The sequence below is a fragment of the Somniosus microcephalus genome, unplaced genomic scaffold (genome assembly GCF_052327205.1).
Source record: "Somniosus microcephalus isolate GS21.2 unplaced genomic scaffold, FLI_Smic_1.0 unresolved_chr2, whole genome shotgun sequence".
NCBI classification, from domain to species: Eukaryota; Metazoa; Chordata; class Chondrichthyes; order Squaliformes; family Somniosidae; genus Somniosus; species Somniosus microcephalus.
This window is the reverse complement of record NW_028225180.1, coordinates 41054589-41080897: the sequence shown is the minus strand read 5'-3', so window position 1 is coordinate 41080897 and position 26309 is coordinate 41054589. Positions and strand designations below refer to the sequence as shown.

At 49.4% G+C, this 26309-nt stretch overlaps 1 pseudogene across 1 annotated transcript in view; it reads left to right on the top strand.

Moving 5' to 3' along the window:
* Positions 1–10289: 10289 nt before the first annotated feature.
* The window catches only part of LOC147092556 (uncharacterized), a 143995-nt pseudogene continuing 127975 nt past the window's right edge, over positions 10290–26309 (top strand). The window contains exons 1-5 of the transcript XR_015074993.1: positions 10290–11230; positions 13670–13765; positions 15278–15434; positions 22615–22786; positions 22892–22957. The product of XR_015074993.1 is annotated as an uncharacterized LOC147092556 (transcript). The remainder of the gene's footprint in view (positions 11231–13669; positions 13766–15277; positions 15435–22614; positions 22787–22891; positions 22958–26309) is intronic.

Sequence of the window (26309 nt, the reverse complement as noted above, 5' to 3'; positions counted from 1 at the left end):
AGCTGCCCCAGCTCCTCTCTCTGCTAAACCCGAAAACTGAATGAGGGCGACACCCATGCTTTTGAGTACACACTGAGGGCAACGCCCGCTCCTTTGTCATGCCTTAAAGGCAGCATGCTTCTTAAAGACAAGGGGCCCAATTTATTGTCCACGGACGGAAAAGTGGATTGCGCCCGTTTAGGTGGCGATCCGCCACACAGCTCCCCCCAGAATCCGCTTAGGAGGTGTGGACGAGACGGTGCGGCGGTCTGATGGTCCGGCCGGTGCGGCTCTTGTAGGACGCCGGTGGACGTGGAACGGCCGGGCGTGGAGCAGCCGGGTGTACTGGCTTGAGGGCAGGTCGGCCGCATGGCGGTGGAAGAGCTACTGGGACCTGCTCACCGGGCTCCAAGTGTGCTGGCTTGAGTCGGTCAACCGACACTTTTTCAGCTCTTTCGCCCACTTGTAGGTCGCAAATTTGTCCCCAGCCTGTAGCACTTTGTAGGGCCCGTCGTACGGGGGTTGAAGGGGTCCGCGGTGGGCGTCTTGCCGGACGAAAACGAACCATGCCTGGTGCAGGCTTAGCGGGACGTGTGAGCTGGATTCGCCGTGCTGGGCAATGGGCACCGAGACGAACTGTAGCGCCGCTGAGGCGAAGTCGTGGCGTTGCTGGTCAGCTGACCAGGGTGTCGTGGCGGTGGGCAGGAACTCGCCGAGTACGCGCAGCAGCTGGCCGTACACGAGCTCTGCTGCCGATGCGTGGAGGTCTTCTTTAACCGCGGAGCGCAGGCCGAGGAGGACCCACGGGAGTCGGTCCGTCCAGGCGCCATCCTGGAGGCTGGCTCGAAGAGATGCCTTCAAGGATCTGTGGAACCGCTCACACAGTCCATTGGCTTGGGGGTGGTATGCTGTGGTGCGGTGAATGGTCACCCCAAGATTGCGTGCGATGGCGGTCCAGAGTTCAGAGGTAAATTGCGGACCTCTGTCCGACGTCATGTCGGAGGGGACGCCGAACCGTGCGACCCAGGTGCTGACGAAGGCTCTGGCGATGTCGGCGGTGGTGGTAGAGGTCAGTGGAATTGCCTCGGGCCAGCGCGTGGTGCGGTCGACGATCATCAGCAAGTGCGTGTGGCCTTGCGTCGGTGGCAGGGGCCCGACAATGTCCACGTGGATGTGGTCGAATCTACGTGAAGGGACGGTGAACTCCTCGAGGGGTGCTTTCGTGTGTTGCTGCACCTTGGCCCGTTGGCAGGCTAGGCAGGAGTTGGCCCAAGTACGCACATCCTCTCAAAGGCCGCGCCAGACAAAGCGGTTGGCTACCAATTTGATGGATGCGCGGGCGCTGGGGTGGGAGAGGTTGTGGAGAATCTTGAATACCCGGCGGCGCCACGACGCTGGGACGACGGGCCGAGGTTGAGATAGGGATATGTCGCACTTGACCATGACTGCGGTCGGGCCGCAGGTGACGTCGGCCAGGCGTAGCCCTGGTAGGTTGGTAGGTGCGGAGAGCAGATCAAGGTCCATGAGCTGGTCTGCTGCGAGTTGAGCATAGTCGACTGCCAGGTGTGCGGCATGGATGGCGGGGCGGGAGAGGCAGTCGGCTACCACGTTGTCTCGGCCGGAGACGTGTTGGATGTCCGTGGTGAACTCGGGCACTGCTGCGAGCTGGCGCTGCTGCCTGGCGGACCAGGGGTCGGTTGTCTTTGCCATTGTGAATGTCAGGGGTTTGTGGTCGACAAACGCAGTGAAGGGGTGGCCCTCCAGCAAAAACCGAAAATGGCGGACCGCCAGGTTCAGCGCGAGGAGCTTACGGTCGAAGGTGCTGTACTTGACCTCCGGGGGGCGTAGCTGGCGGCTGAAGAAGCCAAGTGGTTGCCAGGCGCCGTCGACCCACTGCTTGTACACGGAGCCGACCGCGTGGTCGGAGGCGTCCGTGGTGAGCGCTACTCTGGCATTGGGCCATGGGTGCGCGAGCAGGGTGGTGTCGGCGAGCGTGGTCTTGGTGGAGTTGAAGGCGGCTGATACGTCTGCCATCCATTCGACTGCCATCTTGCCGCTCCTGCCCCGGAGGGCTTCATACAGGGGCCTCATGAGGGACGCCGCTTTGGGGATGAAGCGGTTGTAGAAATTCACCATCCCGAGGAACTCCTGGGGTCCTTTGATGGTGGTGGGGCGGGGAAATTGCTGGACGGCCTGCACCTTGGTGGGCAGGGGAATGGCCCCAGCATGGGTGATGTGGTGGCCGAGGAAGTCGATCTTGTCCAGGCCGAACTGGCACTTGACTGGGCTGAGGATGAGCCCGTGGTCGCTGAGGCGCCCGAACAGGATGCAAAGGTTCTCGAGGTGTTCCTGCTTGGAGGAACTGGCTACCAGGATGTCGTCCAGTTAGATGAACAGGAACTTCAGGTCCCGAAGGACCGAGTCCATGAGCCGTTGGAATGCCTGGGCCGCATTTTTGAGGCAGAAGGGCATCCGCAGGAACTCGAAAAGCCCGAAGGGGGTGATTACGGCCGTCTTGGGGATGTCCGCGGGGTGGACGGGGACTTGGTGGTAGCCGTGCACCAGGTCAACTTTGGAAAAGACTGAGCGGTCGGCCAATCTAGCCGAGAAGTCCTGAATGTGCGGCACGGGGGTACCGATCAGGGGTGGTGGCATCGTTGAGGCGGCGGTAATCCCCGCAGGGGCGCCAACCCCCGCCTGGTTTGGGGGCGATGTGGAGTGGGGATGCCGAGGGACTGTTGGAGCGGCGGATGATGCCGAGCTGTTCCATAGTGGCAAACTCGGTCCGCGCAATCTCCAGTTTGGCCGGGTCCAGCCTGCGGGCGTGGGCGTACACTGGCGGGCCTGTGTTGGGGATGAAGTGTTCCACCCCGCGTTTTGTGACCTCCGCGGGGAACATCGGGTTGGTGAGGGCCGGGAATTCGGCCAGGAGTGCCGAGTAGTCATCCGTGGCCTGGGCGTGGCACTGTGACGCCATTTCGGCGGGTTGACGGGGGGCCATGGCGCCCAGGATGGGGGACATGGTGCTCATGTCCATGAGGCGGTGTCGAGGGATGTCTACCAGTAGGCCGTGGGCGCACAGGAAGTCTGCGCCGATGAGAGGGGAGAGTACCTTGGCAGTGATGTACTCGCATCAGTAGCGGCGACCAGCGAGGTCGAGGGTGACTGTGCGGGTGCCGTACGTCCGGATGTCCGAGCCATTAGCGGCAGCCAGCGCCTGTCCTCGTTCGCCCTTTTGGATGTCGAGGGCGGAGGCCGGGATGATGCTGTGCTGAGCTCCAGTGTCGCACAGGAACCGGCGGCCAGTTTTGTCATCCATGATGTACAGCAGGGAGCCCGCGTGGCCCACGGCCATCACGGGGGCTGGTACGGGGGCGGACTTGAAGGAGCAGGGAGGTGTGCACCGTTGTGCCCTGGCGCCGAACTGTGCGTGGTAGTAACAGTAGCCCGGGTTTGTGGGGCGCGAAAGCCCCGTGGGCCCCGTGGCTGGGCCTTGTGGCCGTGTGGTTGCCGGTGAGGGGCACGCCCAGGCTGTGGCTGCCAGGTCCGGAGCGACGTCGCGGCTGGAGTGAGCAGCTTGTTGGCCTCGTCGGCCAGGGCTTCTAGGTCCGTGAGGCTGGACGCCACAATCCCTGGGCGGATGCTGGGAGGTAGCTGGCGGATGAACAGCATGCGGAAGAGGGACCCGGGTGGGCTCTCGTCGGTGAGTGAGAGCATGTGGGAGAGGAGGTCTGACGGTGAGGCGTCACCGAGGCCTGGAAGGTCGAGGAGGCAGCAGTTTCGCTGGTATGTCGAGGTCGTAAATTTTTTAAGGAGCGCGGCCTTAAGATGTGCATACTTGCCCTCCTCTGGTGAGTTCTGCAGTGCTATCCAGACCTTCGTGACTGTGGAGCTACCGAGTGATGCGACGAGGTAGTCATACGTCGTCCCATCTGTGGTGATGTGTCGATGCCGGAATCGGGACTCAGCTTGGAGGAACCAGGCTTCGGGCTGGTTTTCCCAAAACTCCGGCAGTTTCACGGAAACTGCGTTCATGTCTGCCATTGCAGTGCTCGGAATACGTTCTGAGCGTCGGGGTCACCAATGTTGAGGCTGCCGCGGAACACGAATGGAGGCCGAACCGATCTGAGGAACACATGGCTTTTATTACATTCTCTTGAGAGATGGCTGCCCCAGCTCCTCTCTCTGCTAAACCCGAAAACCGAATGAGGGCGACGCCCGCGCTTTTGAGTACACATTGAGGTCGACGCCCGCTCTTTTGTCATGCCTTAAAGGCAGCATGCTTCTTAAAGGCAAGGTGCCCGATTTATTGTCCACGGACGGAAAAGTGGATTGCGCCCGTTTAGGTGGCGATCCGCCACAGTAATGTATATATACCTTAAGGGACAGAACTACTTTTTACAGCTCCTGTATACTGTAGTACCGGTAGTGACCACACCTGTATATAAACCCTGAGTAGTCATCTGTAAAGTTAGTTCTAGAGTAACCCTCATTCAGTAAACACCTGTTGAATCATTCCCTGCAGTCTGTTGTCTGATTATTGAAGGACACAACAGTAAGATACACGGACATAACAGTGGCGACGAGGCAGATTCGAACCTACCTGCAACTCTGCATCACCTCCCAGGGATTCGCTCCTGGAGAACAGTGAAAGAAGGTCGAGTCCAGAAGCACTGGCGTCGACCACGGGCAACCGCCCAGTCATCCAGCGGAGATTTGAGCATCGCAGGGGAGGCTGTCGAGAGCCAGGCTTGTCTTTTCAGTCACGGTGGTCCAACAAAACGGGCTGGCAACAGGTACTGCGCAGACCCTTGCCAGACAGCGGCGGGCTAGAGCCCGACCGAGTGGCACAGAAAAAGGCCGAGCAGCGTCGACAGGGGAGAGAGAGAGGGCAGAGCGCACAGGGCGCAGCCGGTGTTCAGGACCGAGCGGCGTCAAAGTGGGAGAGAGACGAGAGAGAGCAGAGCGCAGCCGGTGTTCAAGGGCCGAGCAGCGTCAATGGGGGAGAGAGGAGCACGGGAAAATGCGAGGTGCTGCCATTGCCATGAGGACCGCAGAGAGCGGCGTTGGCAGCAGCGCAGGAGCAGCGCACGAAGCCCACAGGGCATCGCCATTTGCCACAAGGACCGCCGAGAGCGGCGTTGGCAGCAACGCGGGAGACGCCATTTTAAGCCACAGCGGGGAAGAAAGGAAAGCACGGGAGACACCATTTTAAGCCAGTCTAACCACACCCAAAAATGCCAAAAAGTGGCAGGCGCACAGCGTTCGACAATGAAGTCGAAGATTGGACGACATATGTCGAATGCATAGAAGTATACTGCAAGGCGAATGAAGTGCCAGATGACAAGAAAGCGCTGGCATTGTTGAATTCAATGGGTGCAAAAACGTATGGCTTACTACGAAACCTAGTAACCACAGAGAAGCCAGTAGAAAAGGATTTTGAAAACATAGTGTCAATCCTACAGGACCACTTAAACCCCACACCGCTGCTGATAGCAGAAAGATTTAAGTTTCACAAAAGGAACCAACATAAAGATGAAAGTAATGCTGAGTATTTAACAGAACTGCGCAAGCTACCGAAACACTGCCAGTTTGGAGCGGGACTAGCAGATACTTTAAGGGACAAGTTTGTGTGTGGGCTTCAAAGTGAAGGAACCCAGAAATGGCTTCTATCAGAAAAGGATCTTACACTGGACAAGGCTTTCAGCATTGCAGTATCACACGAAGCAGCAGCACGGGGCGCTGCAGAGATACAACGGAGACCGCAAGAATATGGCACAAATGAAATGTCATACGGAACAGTGAAGTACTATCGCTGCGGCAGAACAACCCATGACCATAATGATTGCTGGTTCAAGGACAAAGTGTGCAGACAGTGTGGAAAAGTAGGACACATAGCAAGAGTCTGCAGGTCAGGAAAGAAAACCAGCAGCAAGAAATCTCCACAGGAGAAGTACAAGAAGGTACATAAGGTGACGGAGAATAGTTCAGATGAACAGAAGAGATATACAGGCTCCGGAAGCAAGGAGCTGGGTTGTCTGAAACTACATCATGTGATCAAAACAGAGGATCACCAAACTATCTGGGTCACGCTCAAGATAGCAGGAGTCAAAGTGAAAATGGAATTGGACACAGGATCAGCCCTAACAGTCATAAACCGAAGGGACTACAAGCAGCTATTCTCACATATACCCTTGAGAGATACAAAGATTGTCTTGAAGATGTACACGGGGCAAAAAATCTACCCCAAAGGAAAAATAAGGGTGAACGTTATATATAACGGCAAGGAAACACCAAAAATGGACATTTATGTATTGCCAGATGGAGGACCACCACTACTAGGACGTGAATGGATCCGGATGATACAGCTAGATTGGCATTCCATACAAGCACTGACTGTAGGGGCCAAAAAGGATGATGACGTCACACCTGGCCGACTGTCAAAAATGCTAACTGACGCACAAGGAGTGTTCCAGCAGGGACTCGGAATACTAAAAGTCATAACAGCGACGATCAAAATAGAGGAAAATGCAAGCCCAAAGTTTTTAAGGCCTTATGCAATCCGCCCAGCCGTCGAAGCAGAGCTGGAAGGTTTGGAACGTTCAGGAGTACTGTCCAAAGTGGACTGGAGCAAGTGGGCTACACCCATCGTTCCTGTAATGAAGAGGTCGTTGAGTAATACTCCTGGGGAACCAAAGAAGGTTCGCATCTGTGGGGACTTTAAGGTGACAGTGAACCCAGTCCTTCACACTGTACAATATCCGCTTCCGTGGATTGAAGATATTTTCGCCTCGCTATCTGGAGGGAAACGCTTCACTAAGATTGATCTGGCCCAGGCATACCTGCAAATGGAGGTAGAAGAACCCTCGAAACAGTACCTCACGATCAACACTCATAAAGGTCTCTACCAATACAACCGGCTGGTGTTCGGGGTAGCATCTGCTCCGGCTATTTGGCAAAGGGCAATGGAACAAGTCCTGCAATGGATTCCAGGGACCCAGTGTTATTTGGACGACATCCTGGTCACGGGCAAAAATGACAGTGATCACCTCGCCAACCTGGAGCAGGTGCTCACTAGATTGAAGGAATATGGGCTGCGAGCTAATCGCCACAAATGAGAGTTTTTCCAGAAGCAGATCTCCTATTGTGGCCACATTATTGATAAAGAGGGGTTACATAAGTCCCCTGAAAAGATTGAGGCAGTAGTCAATGCTCCAGCACCGGAAAATGTGTCACAACTGAGGTCATTCCTCGGGCTGGTGAACTACTACCATAAGTTCTTGCCGAATTTGTCTACCGTACTACACCCACGGAACACCCTACTGCAAACGGGGGTACCATGGAAGTGGAGTGATGAATGTAAACGAGCTTTCCAGAAGAGCAAAGCATTGATCACATCAAAAGAGGTGTTGGCTCATTTCAACGCAGCACTACCAATTCGGTTGGCGTGTGATGCATCACCCTATGGCATTGGAGCAGTGCTGTCGCACAAATTCCCGGACGGCTCGGAGAGGCCAGTAGCCTTTGCGTCTCGGTCACTAACCTCAGCCGAGCATAACTACGCCCAGATTGACATGGAGGCCCTCAGCCTAGTGTGGGGAGTGAAAAAATTCATTCACTATCTGCACGGGCATAAGTTCACCTTGCTGACTGACCACCAACCACTTGTCTCCATCTTTAATCCAAAGAAGGGCGTTCTGGTGATGACTGCGCAACGGCTACAAAGATGGTCCCTTTTTCTAGGGGCGCACCAATATGAAATCGAGTATAAGGGCACGAAACAGCATGGAAACACTGATGGGCTATCACGCCTGCCACTGCCTACTGCGGAGGAAGCACCAGCAGTGGATCCTGTCGAAATATTTCATTCGACTATAATTGAATGCTTGCCAGTAAATAACGCTGGTATAGAGAAGACCCGAAATGACCCGACACTGTCTCGGGTATATGATTTGACGGTGAAGGGATGGCCAGCACATGGCGACTCACTGTTGCCAGCATTCTCATCCAGAAGAGAACAGCTGTCAGTATGCCAGGGGACCTTGATGTGTGGATCCCGAGTGGTAATTCCACCCAAGTTAAGGGAGAGAGTGCTCAATGAGCTTCACGAAGGTCATCTGGGAGGGGTGAAAATGAAAAGCCTTGCTAGGGCTTATGTGTGGTGGCCGGGGATCGATCAGCAAATCGAGGACCTGACAAAGAGCTGCTCAGGATGCCAGAAGGTCCAAAATGCACCACCACATGCCCCTCTACACCCATGAGAGTGGCCCTCATCTCCATGGCAATGCGTGCATATTGATTTTGCTGGTCCATTCATAGACTCAATGTTTTTAATAGCCGTGGATGCGCACTCGAAATGGCCTGAGGTGATCAAAATGTCCTCCACCACCACGGAGAAAACTATTGCAGTCCTACAGACCATTTTTGCCAGGAATGGCTTGCCAGAGCAGATTTGCTCTGATAACGGACCACAGTTTGTGTCCGAAGAGTTTCGAAGATTTATGAAAAGGAATGGGGTAAGGCATTACACATCCAGCCACAAATGGATTGGTTGAGAGGTTCGTACAAACCTTTAAAAAAGCAGTAAAGGCCATGTGCGATGATGACATTCCACTGTAGCATAAGGTGGACAATTTCCTGTTCGCCTACAGAAATGCGACACATGCAGTCACCAACCAGGCCCCGGCCATGATGTTCTTTAACCTAAGGTTGAGATCTCGTCTGGATTTGCTCAGACCAAATGTACGAAGAGATGTTGAGAGTAAGCAATTCCAGCACATCAATGAGAAGCCAACAAGGAGCTTCAATGTAGGGCAACCAGACTTGGCCTGCGACTACCAAACAGAGAAATGGCAACCAGGAACGATATGCACACAGCAGGGGCCACTAATGTACACAGTGGATGTTGGGGAGAACATTGTGAGACGCCATGCTGACCAGATCCTAGAGTCACAGGAACGAGTCAACCCCATGTCTCGGCCATACATACCTGGTGAGGAACCCGACGTACAGGTCGCATCTACCTCAGAAACAATAGCATTGGAAGCTGATGAATCAACTGACGACAGGGTGCTAGAATTGCCTCCGCACCAAGAGCGAGACACTCGGGAAAGGCGTTATCCAGAATCAGGAAGCCTCCCCAGAGACTGAATATATGAATGGACTAGTTTCATATAACATTGTATATTAAAAATGTTAACTGTTAAATGAGTATTATGGTAGTTAATCTAAAAGGGGAGGAATTGTAATGTATGTAATGTATATATATATACCTTAAGGGAGAGAACTACTTTTTACAGCTCCTGTATACTGTAGTACCGGCAGTGAACACACCTGTATATAAACCATGAGTAGTGATCTGTACAGATAGTTCTAGAGTAACCCTCATTCAGTAAACACCTGTTGAATCGTTCCCTGCAATCTGTTGTCTGATTATTGAAGGACACAACAGTAAGATACACGGACATAACATTGATCACATGATCCAGATTTGTAGATACATATAATTTGATAACAGTAACAGATTTAACAGATGGTTTAAGACAATCTGATTTTCAGGGGTCACGGGGGCTCGCTCCAACAATGCGGCTATTTTTATTGATATTGATGTATTCCGTAGATACGGCGCTGCTTATTGTTCTGTAGAGATGGGACTATCGGTGGATTCAGTAAACCCGCGGTGGCCAATCTGAGGGTGTAATACAATCCGGTACTGGAATCGCAGCTTCATGGATAGAAACACTGTCTGAATGTTCAGGGTTAATGTTCTGAACTGAACTCCGAACATGTGATGTTAGTTTTGTTATTTCCCTTTCCAGTTATGTTCGGTGCGTCATTTCCTCTATTACCATGGTAACAATCTGTCAGATCTCAGAACAACAGGCCTTAGCTCCAATTTATATCCGAAAGACCGTGAAACATTCAGTGTAACTCCTGTCTGTGTATTCGGAAGTCCAGGAGTAGGAAATTGCGGCTCCCTTGCTCTCCCGCGCATGCGCAGTCCCGCTACCTTTGTCTCCCGCGCATGCGCAGTCCCGCTCCCTTTGTCTCCCGCGCAGGCGCAGTGTCGCTCCCTTGCACTCCCGCGCAAGCGCAGTGCCGCTCCCCTGCTCTACCGCGCAAGCGCAGTGCCGCTCCCTTGCCCTCCCGCGCAGGCGCAGTGCCGCTCCCTTGCTGATCCGGGGATGTGCAGTGGGCGGGGTTTGCTGTGAGCCGGGCCGGGCGGCGCGGGCCGGTGTGTGAGCGACGGTAAGAAACAGGATGGTTGCCCGGGTTACAGGGGACGCGCTCTGTGACTGAAGGAACTCGGCTCCATTCAGCACACGGCCTGACAGCGCGGCTGCTCAGCCTAGAGTTTAGATCACAGCGAGGGAGGGGCTTCACAGAGTTACAGCCTCGGTTTGTAACTCCGCAGAGAAACGGAGGGGAGATTCCTGTCAGCATCAGCTCCCGGGGAATGTGCTGAACCGGCTCACAATACAGGGGCTGGTCCGGGGGTGGAGGGCGCGGTGGGTTCAGGCAGTTTGGACACAAAATGGCGCATTTCCGCCCAGAGCAGTGAAACTGGGGGAGTCTCAGGCGGCCGGAATTTACTGTGAGGAAAATCTCCAAAATAAACACACAGCCCCGGAACTGAGGATCTGAGGAAAGAGACAAAATCAAACAAATATTCGCCCTTGATACTTAATTTTTAGTAAGCAGAAGAGAAGTCTACATCACATTATTTCACGGTTTCAATATTGTTCTCATTTTCTGCTCTGCCATAATTAGATCTCCCGGTGAATGACGGAGTGATTGAGGAAGGTGCACAGCTGGAAGTAAACAGATTGTAGACTGAGGAACAACAGCAGGTGAACCAACACAGGATTGTGAGAGCACCAACCAGAGAGAACCCTTCCAATTCAAAGAGCTTCCAGAGATCGACTGGGGAGAAAGGTCAGAGAGAGTCCCATTGATTCAGATACACACTGGTCATGGAGATGGACAAGGGAGAAAGGTCAGAGAGAGTCCCATTGACTCAGATACACACTGGTCCTGGAGATGGACTGGGGAGAAAGGTCAGAGAGAGCCCCATTGCTGGGGATGGTGAAAGACATTAAACGCCGGGTGAGTGTTTGCCTCCTGTTTCATTGGTCACAGACACACACAATACAGAAGTAGAACAACACCGGTCAAAGCAAGCAGGGAATCTGTTTCCAAAATCAACGTCAGATACACAGCGAGCATCAGATTCCCAGTGTATTCTGAAATGGTAAGAACCCAAACCAAGTAAAGTGCAGAATATAGTCTGAAAGGTGGATTAGTAATAATAGAAATAAAAGCAGAAAATTCTGGAAACATTCAGCGGGTCAGGCAGCGTTTTTGGGGAGAGGAAGGCGGGGTTAATGTTTCAGACCCTTAACCTGTTCTCAGGAAAGGTCATTGACCTGAACCGTTAACCCTACCGACCCCTCCCCACAGACACTGCCTGACCCGCTGAGTGTTTCCAGCATTTTCATATTTTATGACATTTCCAGCATCTCCAGTGTTTTGTTGTTAGTCATAATATTAGAAGTTGGTTTTGATATTGGAAGAGATGTATGTTTCCTCCCCTGTACAATGTCTGTTATATTCAGCGTAAGACTGTCCAGAGTGCAATAAATTCCTGTCCCCACTCTGCCCCTGCCTCCCCCTCTCTTCTGCCTCTGCCTGCGCCACACTGACCCAACCTCTGTGCCTGCTGGACGCCCAACCCCTCGGCCAGTGAGTGTGACCAGGCTTTCCATTGTAAGCGGGGGGGTCGGGTCAGTGCGGGGGGGCGGGTCAGTGAGGGGGATCGGGTCGGTGGAGGGGCGGGGGCTTCGGGTCAGTGAGGTGGGGGTGGGGGTTCGGTTCATTGGGGTGGGGCGGGGGGGTCGTTTCGGTGGGGGGGTCGGCTCAGTGGGGTGGGGCGGGGGGGTCAGGTCTGTGGGGGGGGAGTCGGGTCGGTGGGGGGGTGGGGTCACTGTAGTGGGGGCGGGGGGGTCGTGTCAGTGAGGTGGGGGCGGGGGTGTCGGATCAGTGGGGTGGGGGCCGGGGGGGTCGGGTCAGTGGGGTGGGGGGGCGGGGTCAGTGGGGTGGGGGTGTGAGGGGTTGGGTCAGTGGGGTGGGGGTGTGAGGGGTTGGGTCAGTTGGGTGGGGGCGGGTGAGCCGGGTCAGTGGTGCGGAGGAACAACCACACGTGAACTGTATAGGTCAATGAGGAGGCAAGCTCCGGATTACACAGCCTCACTGCAAAGGAAACATGCATTTAAGGGAAAGCTGGAGAAACATGAGGGAGAACAGAATAAAAGGTTGAGCTGATCGGGTTAGATGAAGAGCGGTCGGGGGAGGCTCATGTGGAGCAGAGACTTCTCCCCTCGCCCCCTCCTATTTCTCATCTACATGCTGCCCTTTGGAGACATTATCCAAACATGAGAGATCAACCTTTATATGTACGCTGACTGCACTCTGCTCTACCTCTCCAGCACCTCTCTCGACCACTCCATTGCTGTGGTTTCTCCCGTTGCTTCTCCGACAGCCAGTCTGTGATGACCGACATATTTCTCCAATTACACATTGGGAAGACTGACGAGGTGGTCTTCGGCCCCCGCTGTGAATCCTCGCCGGAGATTCCATCCCTGTCCCAGCCAGTGTCTCGGATTATTCACAACCTAAGCGTTCTGTTTGGCACCTAGCTGAGCTTCCGACCTGATCTGATCTCTCCTCACAAAGACCACATACTTCCACCTCAGTAACATCACCCATCTTCGTCCCTGCTTCAGCCCACCTACTGCCGAATTCCTCATCCATGCTTTTATCACCCGTGGACTTGATTTTTCCAGTGCTCTCCCGCCGACTTTGCTCCTTTCGTGCTCTGTAACCTGAAGTGTATCAAAACCCTGCTCATCGATCACCCCTGTCCTTCTGAACCTACATCCCCCAGCAACTCCAAATTAAAACTCTCATCCTCGTTCAAACCCCATTCATTGTCTCGGCCCTCCCTGTCTCTGTAACCTCCTCCAGCCCTAGAATCCCCCACCACCCAAGATCTCTCTGTTCTTCCGACTCTGGCCTCTTGTGCATTTCACCCTCTCCTCACTCTAGATAGATCACATCTCCATGAACCCAGGACAAAGTCACTGCTCATGGAGACCAGAGGAATCACACCCAGACATATATAGTGTAAGTGGATTGATATTCAGATTCATACAATACCAGAATTTAATATCAAAACTCAACCAATCAACACAAATCTGTTAATAAAATAATACACCATGGTCACACTGTGTACAACCGAGTGAAGGATCGTTTAGTCCATCAATGATCCCCCCCCGCCATATTACCCTGCAGAATATTCTCTACCTCAGGAATAAGGCTGTTTTTTTCCTGCACTGTGTGAGTAAATCTCATCAATGGGCGCTCCTCCCAGTGTGGAGTCTCGGCCGACGGGAGCCCGTCTGGAACTGGGTTGTGGAGATCAGCGGGACTCACAGGATTTCACTGGGCAGCTGTCTGTGTCACACCTGATGTGGAGAGTTGATCGTAACACTCGGGGAAATACTCGATCCCGGAGCTCACAGCTGGTGTACTGATGGGGGAGGAGGGACTTGGTATCATGTTTAACAAGGCAACGCTCTCCTTCTCATTTTAATATTTCTGTCTAACCCTCCTATTAATATATTTATTACAGAGCAGCAGAATCTAGGAACGCCTGTCACCACCATGGCTGAAGGTCCAACCAGGGGAGAAGATCCAACTTCTTCAACAAGAATGAGAAAGGACACAGGTAGGTTCAGAAAATTTATTAAAATATAATTTCTGTCCTGACAAAGGGTCCAGATCTCATGCAAGAACCTGCAGCTCTCACAGGAAGAGGGAACAGGAGAGGGACTGAGTAGAAAGAGGGAAGTGAGTGACCATCTAGAGGGACATCACAGTCACAGGTGGAGGGAGCCCCTGAGCACTGGAACTGTCCAATAGATACCTGGTATTGGGGACTGTAAGGTGGATAGAGTCAGTGACTCAGAGGAGGATCTTCCTGAGCAACAGTGTGACTCCAGGGAGCAGTGGGCCACCCCGAGTGGGGCGGGGGTGAGAGGCAGGTGGGGCACAGGAATAGGAGAGCAATAAGGGTGGGAGGTTCTATCGGCAGCGGAATAGCTTCTGCAGCCCTGAGCAGGTACCGAATGGTAAGTTGCCTCCCTTGTACCAGAGGGATAAACATCCTGGACCGGGTGGGACCATCTCTGGGAAGGAAAGGAGAGCAGAAAATAGCCATGGTCGGAGCCAGTAACACGGATAGAAATGCGTTTATAGAGGGAATATTAAGACTGAGGCTCTGGACTATAAATCAAGGCCTCAAGGTGGTGATCTCCGGATTGTTTTGCACTGGGCTGCGTATGGAGGGAATATGAGGCAGGTCAATGTGGGGCTGGAAAAGGAGGGAAGGGTACACGTTCTTGGGGCACTAGAGTAAGGTCGGGGAGAAGGGAAGAGACAGCCACGATCTGAACCGCCCAACAACAATGATTTTCCAGAATAGGTAAATGGAGCAGTGGGAGGGAATTAGCTGATGACTGGTGGATGGGAAATAGCCGGATCTGAAACTAGAGAGCGGAATTAATAAAACTGTTTAAACAGGAATACTTGGTAGGGATTGCCATGATGTTGACCCAGCGATAATGACGAACGGCAATATATGTCCAAGTCGGGTCGGTGTGTGACTTGGAGGGGAAATGGGAGCCCACGGTGTTCCCATGTACCTTCTGCCCTTGTCCTCCTGGGTGCTGTGATCGATTAACTATGAGACAGGACTTGGGTTTGAGCGGAACTCGGAGCGAAACGATCCTGATTATAACATTTTGAGGAAAGTGAAACAATATTTCTGGATGCCAGTGTTAATAAAGGGTTCGATGTCTGTGCTGGACCACAAGGATGTTCCCTGGAGTTATGTTTAGATAGAATCTATATGTATACAGTTAAGGAATAGGAATGGAATAGAAATGGATAAAACTGCAAATAGGAACAGGAATGAAATCTGGTGGGTTTTGCAGGCTATCGAGCAGTGGAGATGAGATAGAGAGGGAGACTGTGTTGTGAGCAAACTCCTGGAATCTGTATTTGAAGGTCGAATTAGTGAACATTTACAGATACAGGGGATGATCGGGGTGGCTGGAGTCGATAAGTTGTGTTTGACAAATTTGCACTGAATTGACTATATAGATTGATGGAATGTAGCACATGCGATGTATGTGGGTTTTCAGAAGGTGTTTATTAATGTGGTTCTTTGTGTTCACAGATCCGAACTCGACAATCAATAAGCTCTTGACAAAGTGCGACGATTACCAGCTGTTCCAGTTGACGAAATTCTACCGGGACAGACAATTGAAGAGGGTGTGGAGGGACTCGGTCTCTGGTTAACAGGCGAGGACCAATTCAGTGGACAAGAGTATCACGTAAGTGGGAGGGACACCGAATGAGTTTAGATTATTCGAACATCACAGAACTGACAGAAACTCCTAACATAGGAACAAAGGAATTGATAGATGAGAAATGTTCGTATTTTATGTAATTCCCCACCTAACATCCTGGTATCGAATGCTACAATGATAATGGAGTTGTTGACTAATCGGCCTCAATCAATTAGTCTACAACAGACCCAGACATGAGGTGAGGAAAACCCCAGAGGTGGAGAGCTTTGAGAAGCGTAGATCCAAAGACACCTCTTCCTCCAAAGCATGCTGCACTTACCACATGCCATATTTCAAATTACTCTTATACTACATCCCAAAATGGGATTTTCTGAAATAAATCTATCTAATTTGCCGTTTACTGAATCAATATTAACTGCTTCCGCCATCTCCCAAGGGAGCCTGTTCCCCAGATTGACCACTCGCTCACTGAAATATTGTTTCCACAGGTTAGTTTTGAATTTACCCTCCTTAAGCACAGGCCGTGTCCTCTGTTTCTACTATACTGGACAAAGTGAAACAGCTATCAGATCACCTTTCAACTTTCTCTTTTCCAGTGAGAACATGCCCAATTTACACAATAGCTCCTCCTAATCCAACCCCTCCACCCTCTCAATCATTCTAGTTGTTCTCTTCAATAGCTGAGATAACCTTTTAGTACTGAGGCAACCAGAACTGTACACAGTATTCTAAGGGTGGTCACACCAATGATTAATAAAGTAGCGGGATTATCTCACTACGTCTGCTTAATATTGACCTGTTAGCACATCCAACATCTGATTTGCTTTCCTCACTGTCACTGAGAATTGTTGCAATATCAAATACTGGAATCGTAGAATGTTACAGAATGGAAAATGGCAAAATATCAAAGAAATGGGTAAAACTGCAAATATTGTGAATCTGAAACAATGATACGAAGAGGTGAAAATATCTAGTGGATCCTTCAGTATCTGTACAAAACCGGGGAACAGTTCAGGTATGACTCTTGTGTGGACTGAAAACAAAGGGAAATGGTTTAGTTGGAACTGGGAAAAGGAGAGACCAGATGTAACTGACTGGCTTTAGAGGGAAGGCAATGAGCTGACTGCCCAAGAAACTACATAATAGTAAATCGGGAAAATGTTCGATGACACAAAAAAATCCCCTGTGGGCTAATGTAACCCCACTATTTAAAAAAGGTGGTAGAGAAAAACGGAATTATACATCGGTAAGCCTGACATCGGTAGTGGGGAAAATGCTAGAGTCCATTGTAAAAGATGTGATAGCAGAGCACTTGGAAAACAGTGACAGGATCGGACAAAGTCAACATGGATTTACAAAAGCTTGACTAATCTACTGGAATTTTTTGAGGATGTAACTGGTAGAATAGATAAGGGAGAACCAGTGGATGTGTATTTGGACTTTCAGAAGGCTTTCGATAAGGTCCTGCATAACAGACTAGCGTGCAAAGTTAAAGCACATGGGATTGGGGGTAAGGTACTGACTTGGATAGAAAACTGGTTGGCAGACAGAAATCAAAGAGTTGGAATAAACGGGTCTTCTTCTGAATGGAAGGCAGTGACTAGTGGGGTACCGCAGGGATCGGTGCTAGGACCCCAGTTATTCACAATATATATTAATGATCTAGACGACGGAACTAGTTGTAATATCTCCAAGTTTGCAGACAACACAAAGCTGGGTGGGCACGTGTGCTGTGAGGAGGATGCAGAGAAACTCCAGTACGATTTGGACAGGTTGGGCGATTGGGCAGATGCATGGCAGATGCAGTATAATGTGGATAAATGCGAGGTTATCCACTTTGGCAAAAACAGGAAGGCAGATTATTATCTGAACGGCAATAGATTGGGAAAAAGGGAAGTGCAACGAGACCTGGGTGTCCTTGTGCACTAGTCGCTGAAGGTAAGCATGCAGGTGCAGCAGGCGGTTAAGAAGGCAAATGGTATGCTGGCCTTCATAGCAAGAGGATTCGAGTACAGGAGCAAGGATGTCTTGCTGCAGTTGTGCAGGGCCTTGGTGAGACCACACCTTGAGTATTGTGTGCAGTTGTGGTCGCCTTATCTGAGGAAGGATGTTCTTGCCATGGAGGGAGTGCAGCGAAGATTCACCAGACTGATACCTGGGATGGCAGGAATGACGTATGAAGAGAGATTGGGTCGATTAGGCTTATATTCACTAGAGTTTAGAAGAATGAGAGGGGATTTTTGAAACGTATAAAAGTCTAACCGGACTAGACAGACTAGATGCAGGAAGGCTGTTCCCGATGGCGATGGAGTCCAGAATCAGGGGTCACTGTCTAAGGATAAGGGGTAAGCCATTTAGGACTGAGATGAGGAGGAATTTCTTCACCCAGTGAGTGGTGAACCTGTGGAATTCTCTACCACAGAAGACAGTTGAGGCCAATTCATTAAATATATTCAAGAAGGAGTTAGATATATTTCTTAAGGCTAAGGGGATCAAGGGATATGGGGAGAAAGCAGGGACAGGGTACTGAATGTGGATGATCAGCCATGATCGCATTGAATGGCGGAGCAGGCTCAAGGGGCTGAATGGCCTACTCCTGCTCCTATCTTCTATATTTCTATGTGAAAGAAGACAATAAAAACAGAAGAGCTCAAATGTTGAGATATAGCGAGACACAAAGAGAAAACAAGCCAAAAAAGCAGTGTGGGGATGGGAAAAAAAAGACTGTCTCCCATCAATAATGTGCAATTGTTTGGTTTCTCTTCGCTGCATCACCGAGTCTAATCCCAACCTGCTCACTACCCATTACCGTTAATATCCCACCTTATAAAGAATGTGATAACAGGACACTTAGAAAATATCAACCGGATTAGAAAAAGTCAACATGGATTTATGAAAGGGAAATCATGTTTGACAAACCTGGAGTTTTTTGAGGATGTAACTGGTAGAATAGATAAGGGAGAACCAGTGGATGTGGTGTATTTGGATTTTCAGAAGGCCTTTGATAAAGTCCCACATAAGAGGTTAGTGTGGAAAATTAAAGCACATGGGATTGGGGGTAATATACTGGCATGGACTGAAAATTGGTTAACAGACAGGAAACAGAGTAGGAATAAATGGGTCTTTTTCGGGGTGGCAGGCGGTGACTAGTGGGGATCAGTGCTTGGGCCCCAGCTATTCACAATATATATCAATGATTTGGATGAGGGAACCAAATGCAATATTTCCAAGTTTGCTGATGACACAAAACTAGGTGGGATTGTGAGTTGTTTGGAGAATGCAAAGAGGCTTCAAGGCGATTTAGACAAGTTGAGTGAGTGGGCAAATACATGGCAGATGCAGTATAATGTGGATAAATGTGAAGATATCCACTTTGGTAGGAAAAGCAGAAAGGTAGAGTATTTAAATGGTGCTAGATTGGGAAATGCTGATGTACAAAGGGACCTGGGTATCCTTGTACACCAGTTACTGCAAGGAAACATGCAGGTGCAGCAAGCAGCTAGGAAGGCAAATGGTATGTTGGCCTTCATTGCAAGAGGATTTGAGTACAGGAGCAAGGATGTCTTACTGCAGTTGTACAGGGTCTTGGTGAGACCACACCTGGAGTACTGTGTGCAGTTTTGGTCTCCTTACCTAAGAAAGGATATACTTGCCATAGAGGGAGTGCAGCGAAGGTTCACCAGACTGATTCCTGGGATGGCAGGACTATCATATGAGGAGAGATTGGGTCGACTAGGTCTCTATTCACTAGAGTTTAGAAAAATGAGCGGATCTCATTGAAATGTATCAAATTCTGACGGTTAGACAGACTGGATTCAGGGATCATATTGAATGGCGGAGCAGGCTCGAAGGGCTGAATGGCCTACTCCTGCTCCTATTTTTCTATGTTTTCTAGTCTAATCCAACCTCCTGCTCACTGCCCATTACCGTTAATATCCCACCTAGTCTAATCCCAACATCCTGCTCACTGCCCATTACCGTTAATATCCCACCTAGTCTAATCCAACCTCCTGCTCACTACCCATTACCGTTAATATCCCACCTAGTCTAATCCCAACATCCTGCTCACTGCCCATTACCGTTAATATCCCACCTAGTCTAATCCCAACATTCTGCTCACTGCCCATTACCGTTAATATCCCACCTAGTCTAATCCAACCTCCTGCTCACTACCCATTACCGTTAATATCCCACCTAGACTAATCCAACCTCCTGCTCACTGCCCATTACCGTTAATATCCCACCTAGTCTAATCCCAAGCTCCTGCTCACTGCCCATTACCGTTAATATCCCACCTAGTCTAATCCCAACATTCTGCTCACTACCCATTACCGTTAATATCCCACCTAGTCTAATCCAACCTCCTGCTCACTACCCATTACCGTTAATATCCCACCTAGTCTAATCCAACATCCTGCTCACTGCCCATTACCGTTAATATCCCACCTAGTCTAATCCCAACATTCTGCTCACTGCCCATTACCGTTAATATCCCACCTAGTCTAATCCAACCTCCTGCTCACTACCCATTACCGTTAATATCCCACCTAGACTAATCCAACCTCCTGCTCACTGCCCATTACCGTTAATATCCCACCTAGTCTAATCCCAACCTCCTGCTCACTGCCCATTACCGTTAATATCCCACCTAGTCTAATCCCAACATTCTGCTCACTACCCATTACCGTTAATATCCCACCTAGTCTAATCCAACCTCCTGCTCACTACCCATTACCGTTAATATCCCACCTAGTCTAATCCAACCTCCTGCTCACTACCCATTACCGTTAATATCCCACCTAGTCTAATCCAACCTCCTGCTCACTATCCATTACCGTTAATATCCCACCTAGTCTAATCCAACCTCCTGCTCACTGCCCATTACCGTTAATATCCCACCTAGTCTAATCCCAAGCTCCTGCTCACTACCCATTACTGTTAATATCCCAGCTAGTCTAATCCCAACCTCCTGCTCACTGCCCATTACCGTTAATATCCCAGCTAGTCCTAACCATCTGTTCACTCCATGAACTTTAACATTCTTTTTTCTCCGAAGCAATCGAATTATCTTTTAAAGCAATTTATCGACTTGCTTCCTCAACAGTTTGTGGCAGTAAATTATACATTCTAACCACCATGTACAGGAAACTCTCGATTTACCGGCACCCAAATAACCAGAAATCTCTGTTAACCGGCAAAATTCAGGAGTAGGTTCAGGTAAGTTTTAATTCATATTAGTGGCCGTTCCTGGATCTTGTGGCCGGGTTCCTGCACCTGTTGCTAAGCAACAGGGACGCTTGGATCTTGTGGCCGGTGTTCCTGCACCTGTTGCTAAGCAACAGGGAAGCCTGGATTTGTTGCTGTGTACGGAGCTCTCGTACCTTTTACTATACCTCTCTGTAAACCGGGCTTTTTGATAAACCAGCACCACGACGGTCCCGTTGGTGCCGGATAAAAAAGAGTTTCCTGTACAGAAATAAATGTATCCACCCTCGCCCTTAATACTTCGAATTAGCCCTCTGACCAAATAGTGGAAACAATCTGTAAGCATTTATTTCATCATAAGCTTTCAGAAACTGAAGACTTCCATCAACTCCTCGCCTAATCGCTCAACTCGGGAAGCATGAGCCCTAAATTCACAAATCCCCTCTAACAGGAATTCTACATCCCAAGTAGCATCCCAGTGAACCTGCCGAACAGTCTTCAAAGAATTGTATTTCCTTCATGTAATTGATTTTCCAAAACTCTACACAATGGGTGAATTACCTGCCCTTGTGCTCTTGGTGTGGAACGTCACTCCCCATTTTCCTCCAGTAAAACATTGGGAAGACTGATGCCATCGTCTGCTACCCCACCACAAGCTGCGTTTCCTCATCGCTTGAGTCCATCTCTCTCCCCGGCCATTGCTGGAGACTAAGCCAGGTTGTCCACAATCTCCATGTCCAACCTTGAGCTGAACTCCCTGCCCCATATACTCTCCATCACAAAGATCCCCTACTTCTATCCCCGTAACATTGCCCGCCCCTGCCTCGGCCCATCTCCTGCTGAAAGTTCATCCTTGTCTTTGTTACATCCAAACCCGACTGTTCCAATGCTCCCCTGGCCGGCCTTGCACCTTGCACCTTCTATAATCTTCAGCTACTCCCAAATGCTGCTGCCTGCAACCTGCCCAGGTTTAATTCGGATATCACTCGCGCTGCTCTTTAAATAACTTAAGGACCTCGACCCGTCCTATCTCTGTAACCCACTCCAGCCCTGCAACCTCCCGTGCAACTGGAATTCTCCATTGCTCTGACTCTTGCCTCTTGAGCACCCCCTCCTTCACACCACCACTGGTGGTTGAGCGTTCAGTTGTCTCAGGCCCCACGCTCAGGGATTCACTCCATCGATCCCTCCGCCTCTCCACCTCCCTCTACTCCTTAAACCTTACCTTTCCTCTAGCTTCTGGCCACCTCTGCTGATTTATCCTGCTTTGTCTCGAGCCCATTGTCTGATTTCGCCTCTGAAACACCCTGGATCGTTTTTCTGAGTTGTTGATGGAAGTCCTGACTAACCATTGCTGGGTACTTGCTCACGTCTACTGAGGTTTCACACCGGAAGCGGGTATGTGTGCCTGACGTTTTAATTACTGTGGATACAAGTGAGTGGAGTGATTGGATTTTTTTTATCATTATTGGACGATTCTCCTGACCAATAAATCAACAATGGTTGTTTCAATTAGTCGGTGGCAATTTCTCAGACAGTTTCTAGCTGCTTCCCTTACTTCAGAATTGTCCCTTCCCTGGCCCTGGCGTTCTGACTCGCTGATATTTTATTTCTAAGTAAATCACAAAGTGTTACACTCAATTCTCACACTTACTACTTGCTGTATCATATTGTCAATCAGTAATCTGATGTCATGTTGGACACTGATGGACAGAGAAAACTAATCCCATTGCTGATTCTCATTGATTCCTCACTTTCCGAGAGCTATATTTCTGATTTCTATTTTCCTTTTATCTCATTTATTTGCCGTTAATGGCTGAATCAAGCTGTTTACAGAATATTCAGCCCCTCTTCAGAATGGATCAGTACCCGGCCCAGTGACTGCTTTCTGTGCTCAGAACAACTGGGAGATCCCTTCACTGAGCAGATCCTTTCCTTCTCATTCTCAGTGTTTGTCTTTCTCTCCGCTCCTGAATATATTCATTATTGTTCTTTACAGAAAGTCACTGAGCTTGCGTAGAAGGGAAACCGGGTGGACAGTTCCAAACTTCTCCTAAATCTGGTGATGGAGAAAGGCCCTGGGGCCCGAAGGGTGATGTGGGTATCCTTTGTGAAAATGTGCCACAGGTTACCAAAGCTGGACAAAATACTGAAAGAAATACAAGAACATGGTACGGTAAAATCACACACTGAATGCAAATTCAGATTCAAACACTGCAGATTTTACTATAATGTTACACAGATGTGAGTTCATGAAAGTTAATTGTTTTAAACAGGTCCTGATCCATTTGATTACATGAGCAGCGCACAAGGTTTATCCGAAATGCCCAGGCACCTGGAAGGTAAGTGATGATAGAGGTTTCAAACCGTTTATTTCACTTGAGAATCAGAATGTTTGATTGGAGCCGTTTGTTTAGAGTTTCTCAGAATCTGGGAATCAGAGGCTCAAAGTCTGGGGAATCAGGATTTAAAGTTTGGATTCATGGTTACTGCACAAAAGTTGTGCGTAGGTTCAATTTACAATTGACTCCAATTTTTGAATTATTGGTAAATTTGTAGGTCTTGTATGCTCCAGTTAATCCAACTGCACATCGCCTACGTCACCAGACCCTGATGCACCGTGAAACCCCATACACACCTGGCAGGAGCCTGATACACTGTGAAACCCCATACACACCTGGCTGGATCCTGATACACTGTGAAACCCCATACACACCTGGCTGGATCCTGATATACTGTGAAACCCCATACACACCTGGCAGGATCCTGATACACTGTGAAACCCCATACACACCTGGCAGGATCCTGATACACTGTGAAACCCCATACACACCTGGCTGGATCCTGATACACTGTGAAACCCCATACACACCTGGCTGGATCCTGATATACTGTGAAACCCCATACACACCTGGCAGGATCCTGATACACTGTGAAACCCCATACACACCTGGCAGGATCCTGATACACTGTGAAACCCCATACACACCTGGCAGGACCCTGATACACTGTGAAACCCCATACACACCTGGCAGGATCCTGATACACTGAAACCCCATACACACCTGGCAGGATCCTGATACACTGAAACCCCATACACACTTGGCAGGAGTCTGATACATTATGAAACCTCATACACACCTGGCAGGATCATGATACACTGTGAAACGAAGGTCCTTGAGCCTGATGTGGATGTTACCTGTGCCTCTGGGCTTCTATTCCAGCAGAAACTGTAGGAACAGTGGTTTAAAAATAGGAAACAGCCAAGTATTACAGGAAACTTTTTTTTATCCGGGACCGACGTGCCGGTTCATCAAAAATTCCGGATAACCGAAAGCTATAGTAAAAGATACGGAGCTGAGAGCTCCGTATAAAGCAACAAACCCTGTTGCTTAGCAACAGGTTCAGAACAATGGCCACAAGTTCCAAGCGTCTCTGTAGCTTAGCAACAGCTGCAGCCACACCCTTGCACAGCAACAGATCGAGGAAGGTAAGTAATAAAACTTACCTGAACCTACTCCTGAATTTTGCCGGTTAACAGAGATTTCTGGTTATTTAGGTGCCGGTACATCGAAAGTTTCCTGTACCATTGTACATCACATCATGAAACATCCGATTGTGTTCGATCCAATCTGAGAAGATGTAAAGATGTTCCCACAATCAAACATTTACCGAGGAGGAACATGAGGAAAAGGCCATGTTTTGGGTGACTAGAAATTGATTGGACTGGTTCCCATTGGCAGTGAAACAGACAAACTAGGCACAGAGAAGCTTGTTGTACTGAAAGAAGTGTCCTTTCATTCAGGAGGATTTTGAATCCCAATTTACGGATTATCAGAAACATGTTTGTAATTTTCAAAACTACATTGTAGGAAACCCGTATCCAAATGAAAAGATGGAGTGTAATTATTGTAATGGTTGAAATGAACTCTCAATCCTTTCTGCCATAACATTATACTGTATAGTAGGCGGTAATTCTATTTCTGACTGTAATCGGTTACATGACGAGACTGTTATATGAGAAAAATAATGTAAGTGTAAAATCACTGAAAAACTATTAGCTTTTTCTGACACACAACAGGAGGATGTTTAGGGGAACAAAAGACCACTTTGGTTCAAATAAGTCTGTCCCTGTTAGAGATGAACCCACCTGCCCCTCCTCACAGTGTATCCACAGAAACACAACCATTGTCTCTTGTCCCCAATTAAACTGCCCCTTAGTGTCCTCTCCGGTAACTGCTCTCCCGCTCTATTACCCTTTGGTGAAAAAGATTATCCTGATTTCCCTTCTTACTCCTGGCTTCCTCATGTCAGTTTTCTCTTAATTAATTGTGCTCATTGTGACTCTCATTCTGGCATTAATTTTGTGAATTCTGTTAGAAATTTTAATCAATAATTCAATATCCAAAGTCTCTTATTCAAAACAAATCTAACACCGCACCCTTTGCTCTGCCTTAATTCCTGACTCTCTCAATCATCTTATTTCTCTCTGCACCTCCACCATTTCAATAACATTCTTCCTGTGCTTGGATGATTAGAAGCACACACAATACCCAAGGGTCAGTGCTGGGGTCACTGCTTTTTTGATATGTATAAATGACCTGGGTATTGGAATACAGAGTAGAATTTCTAAATTTGCCGATGACACCAAACTTGGGGGTGTGGCAAACAGTGATGATGACATCAATTGACTGCAACAGGACATAGAAAGGCTAGCAGAATGGACAGACAAGTGACAGGTGGAATTTAATACGGAGAAGGGTGAGGTGGAGAAGGAACAGGGAGAGGCAATATACACTTAATGACACAGTGTTAAAGAGTGTGCAGGGACAGAGGGACTTGGGAGTTAATCTACATAGGTCCCTGAAGGTGGCAGGATCTATTGAGAGAATGGTTAACAATGCATATGGGATCTTGGGCTTCATAAATAGAGGTATTGAGTACAAAAATAGAGAAGACATGCTGAATCTTTATAAAGTGCTGGTTAGGCCACAACTGGAGTATTGCGTCCAGTTCTGGTCACCGCACTTTAGGAAGGATGTGAAGGTCCTTGAGAGAGTGCAGAGGAGATTTACCAGAATGGTTCCGGGGATGGGGGATTCTAGTTACAAGGACAGGTTGGAGAAACTAGATTTGTTTTCATTAGAGCAAAGGAGGTTGAGGGGTGATTTGATAGAGGTGTACAAGTTTATGACGGTTTTGGATAGGCTAGACGGGGAAAGGCTGCTCCCACTAGTTGATGGTACAAGGACTGGTGGACACAGGTTTAAGGTTTTGGGCAAGAGACACAGGGGGGATGTGAGGAAAAAGTTTTTTACACAGCGAGTGGTGATGACCTGGAACTCGCTGCCGACGGAAGTGGTGGAAGCGGACAGACTCAATGTTTTCAAGGGGTGACTGGATAGGCACCTGAGGGAAATAAACTTGCAGGGCTACGGGGATAGAGCGGGGGAATGGGACTGACTGGATTGCTCTGCAGCGAGCCAGCACGGACTTGATGGGCCGAATGGCATTCTTCTGTGTGGTTACGACTAATGCCTGCCCAGGATCTGATGCACTAAAGGTGGAACTTCTCTCCATTTACAGTCTGTCCCTCTCCCAGTGAACACAACACACCAGATAACCTGCTCACGGTCTGATACAGTAACAGTGGAAGTTCTGTCCATTCACAGTCTGTTTCTCTCCCAGTGCTCA